Genomic DNA, 9,396 nt, shown 5'->3' with positions numbered 1-9,396 from the left:
ACTTCAAGTCTTTATCTATTTCATGACACCTTGTTTGATGTTTTCTATGAACCGGGTAATGATAAATAACAGGGAAGGACGTGGAGCAGCTGGTGGTAGGGGTGTACAAGTAGTAGACCCAACACCGGAGGTAGAAGTTGAGAATATCTTTGCGTATATTTTAGATCAGGTGGAATATGCATCTGCTATTGTTCCACCAAGGGTTAATGCCGCAACTTGCAAGATTGATTCTACTATTTACCAACTGCTCAAACTTGAGGGATATTTTTAGAACTCTACCGATGATGACCCTCATCAGCACTTGAAGAATTTTGTGGGTGTGTGTTCAAGCCACATCCAGAATGTTGTTTCTCCTGATGCTATTCAGCTAAGAGTTTTCAAATATTCTTTAGCCAGCGAAGTAAGAGTTTGGTTTGAGAAGTTGCCTCACAATAATATTCATATATGGGTAGAGCTGATTGTTGTTTTTCTCAAAAAGTGGTTTCCGCCAAGAAAGAAAGCTGAAATCCATGATAAGATCTATAATATCAAACAGCTTCCGGGGGAGCAACTGTTTGAAGCTTGGGAGAGATTCAAGTAGTATTTGCAGAAGTCTCCAAATCATGGTTTTCCAGAGCATATATTGATGGAAAAGTTCTATACAAGGTTGGATCTGTTGACACCAGCAGCGAATAATGCAACTGGTGGGTATTTCATGGATAAAACATACGCCTGAATCACTTAGTTGCTAGGTAATTGACTACTCATAATCAAGCATGGCATTAGGTGGTACTGATGGTGTAGCGTATGAGGCTCCAATAATCGATAATATGGTGAAATAAAATCAAGAGATTCAGCAGACTCTAGCTCAGCTTGCAACCAATATTTCTTTGCTGACAAAGAGACATGATGACAGAGAAGAGAAGAAGATGAATGTTGTTGAAGAGGTTCAAGGAATGCCTAAGGAGATGTACCAAGTTCAAGAGGGTCCTCCTATGGAGTATGAAGATGCTAATTATGTGAATAACTCTCAAAGGGGTTACCAAAGGCAGAACTAACAATGAGGTTATCAGAATCAGAATCAGAATCAATGAAGACCTCAGCATGGACAAGGTAATTACAACAACAACTATGGTAGCTCGAACCAAGGAAACTACAAAAACAGCTATAATTTTGAAAATAGGAGTGTCAATCCCTATATTCCACCAAAGGTTCAATCGAATGAGCAAGAGAGTTGTAAGTTGGAGAGCATGCTTGAGAAGGTGCTAGCCAACCAAGAGAAGTCTGATAAAATGTTAAATGGGTTGTCCGAAACTGTGGGTTCTCACATTTCCTGCATCCAAAAGCTTGAGTCACTGATGAGAGATATTTCTAGAGAGAAACACCCTCCATAGAGAGGAGGCCTCACAAGTGACACTATTCCTAATCCTAAGAGTGGTAGAGGTAATTACATCGAGAAGTGTGCTACTATTAGCACCCGAAATGGGAAACTACTTCAAGATGTGGGTACAAAAGCAGGTAAAAAGAAGCTGAGATTGAGGCGCCATCTGAGGTGCTAAGTGAAGTTGAGGAAGTGTAAATGGAAATTCCAAAAGTGGTTGAAGTTGATCCGGTGCTACATGTTCCAAAGGCTGAAGATGTGAGCAGTGAAAAAGGGAAAAGTAAGATTGTTGGGGCACTCAGGCCCTTGACTCAATTGATAAAAAATTCACCTCCCTTTCCTCAGAGGTTAGTGAAGAAAATTGAGAATGCTAAGTGTCAGAGGTTCTATGATCAACTGACGCAGCTATCAATGAATATTCGGGTTTCTTGATGCCTTCTAAGAAATGTCGGGTTTCGCAAAGTATTTGAAGGAGCTGTTGATGATGAACAGACCATTCAAACATGATTTAGTGAGTGTGACTCATCATGTTAGTTCTGTCATATCTACAACCAAGGGTCAGAAGAAGGAGGATCCAGGGGCCTTTACTATTCCATATTCTGTTGGCCACCATGATTTTGCTCGTGCTCTATGTGCTAATAGGGATAGAATCAACCTAATGCCAATTGCTATCTATAAGAAATCGGGGTTGGGAATGCCTAGACCTACTACCATGCGACTGCAAATGGCTGAGAGATTGATAAAGGCGCTAGTTGGGGTTGTTGATTATGTACTTGTTCAGGTTGGTGAATTCCTTCTACCGGCACATTTTGTGATTCTTCATTGTGCTATTGATTGAGATATTCCTATTATTCTGGGGAGACCTTTCCTTTCCACGAGAAGGGCTCTTATGGATTCAGAGAAGAACAAGATCAAATTTCGTGTTAATGATGAAAAGGTGACCTTTCAGGCTAGCAAGGGAATGAAACTAATGAGTGCTTACGAAAGCATTTTGGTTATTGATATTATAAATATGATAAATGAGGCAGTTCAATTCAAGGTGGAAAAAGAGTGCCTTGGGGAGACATTAACGGCTATTCTAGTAAATTTTGATACAGATGATATGGAAGGATATGTAAAGACTGTTAATTTGCTCAACGGATTAGGATATTATTCTTATCAGCCCAAATAGTTGTCTCTCGATCATGAGAATAAAAAATTACCTCTTGCAAAACCGTCAATTATTAAGCCACCATAGCTTAAGTTCTAGCAGACTAGCACATCAGAAGTATGAGTTCCTCAGTTCGGATAATATGTTACCGGTCATTGTTTCTGCTTTGCCGACTGATGAGTAGACGAAGAGGTTGCTGGAAATTCTGAAAGAGTATAGACATTCTATAGGGAGGACTGTTACCGATATTCGGGACAGTTCTTCTGATATTTCTGAGCATAAAATTCAACTCAAGGAGGATAGCACACCGAGCGTTGAACATCAGAAGAGGTTGAATCCACCTATGCAAGAGGTGGTCAAGAAAGAAATTATTAAGGTTGAATCTACCTATGCAAGCGGTGTTCAAGAAAGAAATTATTAAGTGGTTAGATACTGGAGTGGTTTACCCGATTGTTGATAGCAAATGGGTTAGCCCAGTTCAACGTGTTCCGAAAAAGGGTGGCATCACAGTGGTGCCCAATTCGAAGAATGAGCTAGAACTGTTACATGGTGGAGAGTGTGTATAGATTATAGAAAGATGAACTCTGCCATATGTAAATACCACTTCCCTATGCCTTTTATTGATCATATACTTGATCGGCTAGCGGGGCAGTCTTATTATTGCTTCTTAGATTGGTACTCCGGCTATAATCAGATCAATATTGCCTTGGAAGATCAGGAGAAGACTACCTTTAATTGTCCTTATGGGACCTTTGCGTTCAGCAGAATTCCATTAGATCTTTGCAATGCACTGGCCACTTTCCTGCGTTGCATGATGTCTATATTTTCGGATATGGTGGAGGACTTCTTGGGGGTCTTTATGGATGATTTTTCTATTGTGGGAGATTCATTTAATGATTTTCTTGACCATCTGGGTCGAGTACTGAAGAGATGTGAAGACACCAATCTGGTTCTTAATTGGGAGAAGTGTCACTTTACAGTGAAAGAAGGAATTGTCTGTTATGTCCCGTGTTTTCGTATAACAGGAAATCGAGAAATAATTACGATTTGTGTGTTATAAGGAAATATTTTGATTTTAGTAAGTATGACTATGTTGGTTATGGAATCATTAATGTTAGGACACCGGGGAAGGCCGAGGGTAAATTTGGAATTTCGGAAATTAGTTTCGGGAATTACAAATCGGGACTTTTCATGAATTGGGCCAAGACAAATACAACACAATTGAGGCCCAAAATTTGTGAGGGTGGCCGGCCTTAGCCATGGCCCAAGCCCATCCTTTTAATGTCATGTGCTATGCACATGACTCTTAAATGGATATATATCATCTACAATTAGTAATTATCAAGAAACAAAGCAAAAAAATTCAAGAACACCACACAAATAGGGGTTCGGCCGAGAATAGGAGAAAGAAGAGAAAAAAATTTCCCAAGCTTGGTTGTTGATCCAAAAATCTTAATTTCTACATAGTTGTGAAGTACTTAAGGCCCTCTTCAACGGGGTATAATTAGTTTGGCACAAGAACCTCGTTTGCGAGAAGTCGGAAATTCAAGAAAAGGTAAGAATTTTGCCCCTCTAATGTTATAGAATTGATATGAATGTGTTAAGGATTGGGAATAGACGAGAATCCCGTAACTTTGGTGTATATAGGAAGCCGTGGGTGTGTGTGTATATTGCATGATGGCCGTGAGCCCTAGGAAGAAGAAAGTGGTGTGAATTGATCTTGTTTAGTTGGTATAATGTGTTGTTGTGATCTTTATGTCGTAAATGATTGATTGATGAATTAAATTGGCGTTGGAAAATGATTTCGGACATTATCGGAAAGTGTATACCTTTGGTATAATTGTGTATATCATTGTATATTTAGAGTGCTAAAGACTTTAAATATGAGTTATAGTTGATATTAATGAATTCGGAATGAAACGACGCAAGTTAGAATGTTCGTCGTGAATTTTCGATGTTTTGAAGAATTATGGAAAGTAATGGATTTTGGGGAAATTTCGTGTATGGCTTGGATTGTATTTGGGATGTGATTGTATAAGTTTGAATGAGTGAATGAATACAATAATATGGATATAGATTAGGAATTTTGAAGTTTGAATGAAAGATTTCCAACTTGTGTAGTAAAGTAGGCTTGTGAAGTTTGAATATGGTTTATATTGTTTGATGATGTTTGGGTTGTTGTTGTTGATGTATTTTGAGCCGAGCTAAGTCTCGGGGATGTTAGATTTATAAGGGAAATGCTGCCGAAATTTCGGTAGGCAAAAATGAAGTTAAAGACATTTTTAAGCCTAAGAATCTCAATTGGTAACTTTGACCATTTGCAGATTTCGGACGAAACGCGACTTGACTTTTGGGAGAGCATACGACGTCTGTAAGGTATGTAAAGCTTGCCACTCCTTCGTTTGGCATATCTTAGTATGATAGGCGAATATGAGAACTTCCGGAGCATTTCTGCTCCTCGAAACCCGATCCACGGAAAAGTTACTATTCATTCAATTCAATTGAAGCCTAAGGGCTCTATTTTGGCTAGAACGCCACCACTCGTCTGAATCCTATCGAAATGTGGTCGGGTAACTTAGAAATGATTATGTATGACCTTTGGCCCCTAAATGTTCGTAAATTATGTTTGCCCCCCTCAATTCGACTCGAGGTGGGCCCGTTAACCCCGAGACGCCCTATTTGTCTTATTGGGCGGTCCTTTTGAATAAAGTTTGAAATGATACCTTCGATTTTGGAACTTCCTCCTACGGGATGTGTTTTGAATATTACGATGCGCTAAGTTACGTTTTGAGCTATACGTACTATTTTGGAAACGTCTTGTGAAATGAAACCTTATATCGACTAAGTATTCGATTATTTTGTATTATGAAACGACTTATGGGATTACTCTGGTTTGAAAGACTATTTTGAAGAATGATTTGCATTTGTTTGCTCACAACTCCGCTCGTGCCTTATTATGACTTCGTTCACCGGTTCCCGGGCCGGTTTTGATTCGTGCGCCTTATGATAATTCGGCCGTATGCTGTGTTACGGTTCCCGAGGCTTCGCCATAGGGCCGGGTTCCGTTTGGAGTTATGCTGTGATATGGCTCGTGATGCGATACGCTCACCTATGATTATGTTTGTGTTCGGGGATGTACGGAGATTTGAAACCTTCTGGTGTTATGCTGTGTGTGGCGCCAGCGTCGGAGTGGCGACCACGTTCCTAAGCGTTTGCATGATTTCGTTTGCATTATATATACGTATATGATTTTGATACGGATTTTGACATACCGATTTGTATTCCACTTTGTCATCTGGTTTGCTTTCGGTTTTGACCCATATTTCTGTACTCCGTGCTTTACATACTCAGTACATATTTCGTACTGACCCCCTTTCTTCGGGGGTTGCATTTTATGCCCGCAGGTGCAGATATCGGTGATCCTCCACAGTAGGCTTCACTCCTTGCTATTCCGGAGTACTCCTCTTTGATCCGGAGTCCACTTTTGGTACAGACGCCTTTTGCTTTGTATATATATTCGGTATATTTGACTATTTGGGTACGGCGGGGCCTTGTCTCGCCATATGTCTTTGTTTTGAATTCGTAGAGGCCTGTAGTCATATATGTGGGGTGAGGGTCCTGTATATGTTTGTTTGATTTCGTTTTCTGGTCTTAAAGCGGTCTGTTGGTTATGATGGCCCCAAATGGCCCTTATGCTTATGTTTGCACTTTTGACCGGCGATGTCTATTCCGCCGCTCAGTTTGTATTTGATATGGCATTTTGATTTGGTGCGACCGCTTAAGACATATTTTGATATAAATTACGTTTGATATGATTTCGTAAAATTCGGAAATAAGTTTGGACTTGATAATGAATGTGTGATTCGGTCTGGGTACCCAGGTAGGGTGCCAATCGCGGCCCACGGGGCTGGGTCGTGACAAAAGTGGTATCAGAGCAGTTTGTCCTCGGAATGTCTACAGGCCGTGTCTCGTAGAGTCTTGTTTATCGATGTGTTGTGCACCACATCTATAAACAGGAAGCTACAGGGCATTTAGGATGTTACTTTCTTTGGAATCTTAGATCGTGCAATAGAGCTGTGCTGTTAGGGTGATTTTGATCTGACTCGCTATTGTGCTTGCAGTGATGCCTCCGAAGAAGGCAACGGCGGCCCAGAAGGGCAAAGCGAGGATGGGAGAGACTAGTCAGGCACAGCGATCTACCCGAGCTCGTGTTTATGATTTGCCTGAGGATGTGCCTCATTCTGAGGGGTCCGCTACACCCCCACTAGTACATCCTGGAGCAGGACCTTCAGCAGCTCCAGAGGCCCGAGTACCCGCTCCTGAGACTCCAGCTCCTTAGCCAGGGGCGGAGGACAGGACCCTGAGAGAGGCGGTACAGTTGCTGACTACACTGGTAGCAGGACAGACTCGCAGACGCGGGCGGAGGGACGATGATGATGATGACAGGCGGGACAGCCTGAGAGTTCGGGAGTTCTTATTATGTGGCCCTCCAGAGTTTTTCAGGTCTAAGCCTGACGAGGACCCCCACGACTTTATTCGGGGGATGCGGCGCTCACTGGACTTGGTCAGGGCTTCAGAGACCGAGTCGGTCGAGCTGGCTTCGCACAGGCTTCGAGATGTTGCCGCTCACTGGTACGAGACTTGGGAGTTATCCAGGGGTGAGGGTGCTCCCCCAGCTACGTGGGACCAGTTTGTGACTGCTTTCACCCGCCACTTTCTACCCCCAGAGTTGCGGCGGGCACGGGCCGACCGATTCTTACATTTGCAGCAGAGGGGTCGGAGTGTGCGCGAGTATAACCTTGAGTTTGATTCTCTGGACCGATATGCACCGGCCGTGGTAGCAGACATGTCCGATTGGATGCACAGATATGTCACGGGATTGGATCGGTATTTGATCGACGGCTGCATGGCAGTGTCATTGCAGACAGATATGGACATTGCCCGACTTCAGGCCTATGCGATGGGTATGGAGGATCGTCACAGGTCTGATCATTCTGGTAGAGATCGGGATAGGAGGCCGCCCAAGAGGGCTAGGTACGCAGGTTATTCCGGGGATTCTCGAGGCGGACAGCCTCAGCAGCAGCAGTCAGGCAGACAGCTACCTCCGTCCGGCCGGAGTACTCATTCAGGCAGCCGGAGATTTGATAGTGCGGGACCGTCTGGGGCCGGTCAGAGCTCCAGAGCGGCAGGTTCACAGGTATCCAGAGGCCCCAGCCAGGCCAGACCACCCAGGCCCCGTTGTGCTCATTGCGGGAAGTCTCATCCTGAGGAGTGTTATCGAGCTACTGGAGCTTGTTTTTCGTGTGGTGGTAAGGGCCATTTTATGAGAGATTGTCCGTTGGCCAGCGGTTCTGGTAGTGTGGCTCAGGCGACAGGGTCAGCCGCCGGTTCTTCTTCTGCTCCATCTATTGCACGCCCTGGAGGGCGAGGTATGCCAGCACCGGCAAGACGCGGTCGAGGCCGCGGTGGCGCTTCAGGTTCTAGCAGTCCCTCGAACCGCCTATATGCTTTGGCCAGCCGCCAGGATCAGGAGGCTTCGCCAAACGTCGTCACAGGTACATTACTGGTTTTCTCCAGATCTGTATATGCATTGATTGACCCTGGCTCTACCTTATCATATATCTCCCCGCTTGTTGCTAGTAAAATTGGGATAGTGTCTGAGCCTATAGAGCCATTTGAGGTAGCTACGCCAGTTGGGGATTTTGTTATAGCGAGACAGATCTATAGAGATTGTTTTGTGACCATTTATGATCGTAGCACTAAGGCTGATTTGATAGAGTTAGACATGCTTGAGTTTGACGTTATTATGGGTATGGACTGGTTGTCTTCCTGTTATGCTAATGTCGACTGCCAGCAAAAGGTAGTCCGTTTTCAGTTTCCAGGGGAACCAGTTATAGAGTGGTTTGGATCTACTGCATTGCCGAGGGGTAAGTTTATTTCATACCTCAAGGCTAAGAAGATGATCCAGAAGGGGTATATCTATCATTTGGTTCGTGTGCACAATACTGTCGCGGAGGTACCTACCCTTCAATCTGTTCCGGTCGTCAGTGAGTTTCCAGATGTTTTTCCTGACGAGCTTCCTGGCCTTCCGCCAGAGCGGGAGATTGATTTCACTATAGAGTTGATGCCGGATACGCAGCCTATATCTATTCCCCCGTACAGGATGGCACCGGATGAGTTGAAAGAGTTGAAGGAGCAGCTGAAAGATTTGTTGGATAAGGGTTTTATTAGACCCAGCACGTCACCCTGGGGAGCACCGGTATTGTTTGTCAGAAAGAAAGATGGGTCGTTGCGGATGTGTATCGACTACCGGCAGCTGAATAAGGTGACTATTAGGAATAAATATCCCCTCCCCCGGATTGATGACTTGTTTGATCAGCTGCAGGGTGCTAAATATTTCTCGATGATAGATCTGCGCTCAGGTTATCATCAGGTGCGAGTACGGGAGTCAGATATCCCGAAGACTGCTTTCAGGACCCGATACGGGCATTATGAGTTCAGAGTTATGTCTTTCGGGCTGACTAATGCTCCAGCAGTATTTATGGATCTGATGAACCGGGTATTTCGGCCTTTTCTGGATATGTTTGTTATTGTGTTTATCGATGATATTCTGATTTACTCGCGATCAGCCGAGGAGCATTCAGATCACTTGAGGACGATACTTGGCATTCTCCGTCAGTAGAAGCTATATGCTAAATTCTCTAAATGTGAGTTCTGGTTGACTTCTGTGGCATTCTTGGACCATATTGTCGGCGCAGAAGGCATTCGGGTCGACACGCAGAAGATTGAGGTTGTGCAGAATTGGCCCAGGCCTACTACGCCGACAGAGGTGCGCAGTTTTCTGGGATTGGCTGGGTATTATCGCAGGTTCGTGGAGGATTTCTCT

The 9,396-nt window shown here is 43.9% G+C and overlaps 1 non-coding gene across 1 annotated transcript; it reads right to left on the bottom strand.

Annotated features, from left to right (window-relative positions):
* Positions 1-502: 502 nt before the first annotated feature.
* LOC132600966 (small nucleolar RNA R71) lies at positions 503-609 on the bottom strand. Its single transcript, XR_009567421.1, has one exon. It is a non-coding gene; the product is annotated as a small nucleolar RNA R71 (small nucleolar RNA).
* Between the last annotated feature and the right edge of the window lie 8,787 nt (positions 610-9,396).

This window comes from Lycium barbarum, chromosome 6 (assembly GCF_019175385.1).
Source record: "Lycium barbarum isolate Lr01 chromosome 6, ASM1917538v2, whole genome shotgun sequence".
Taxonomy (NCBI): Eukaryota; Viridiplantae; Streptophyta; class Magnoliopsida; order Solanales; family Solanaceae; genus Lycium; species Lycium barbarum.
This window is presented reverse-complemented; position numbering and strand designations above follow the sequence as displayed.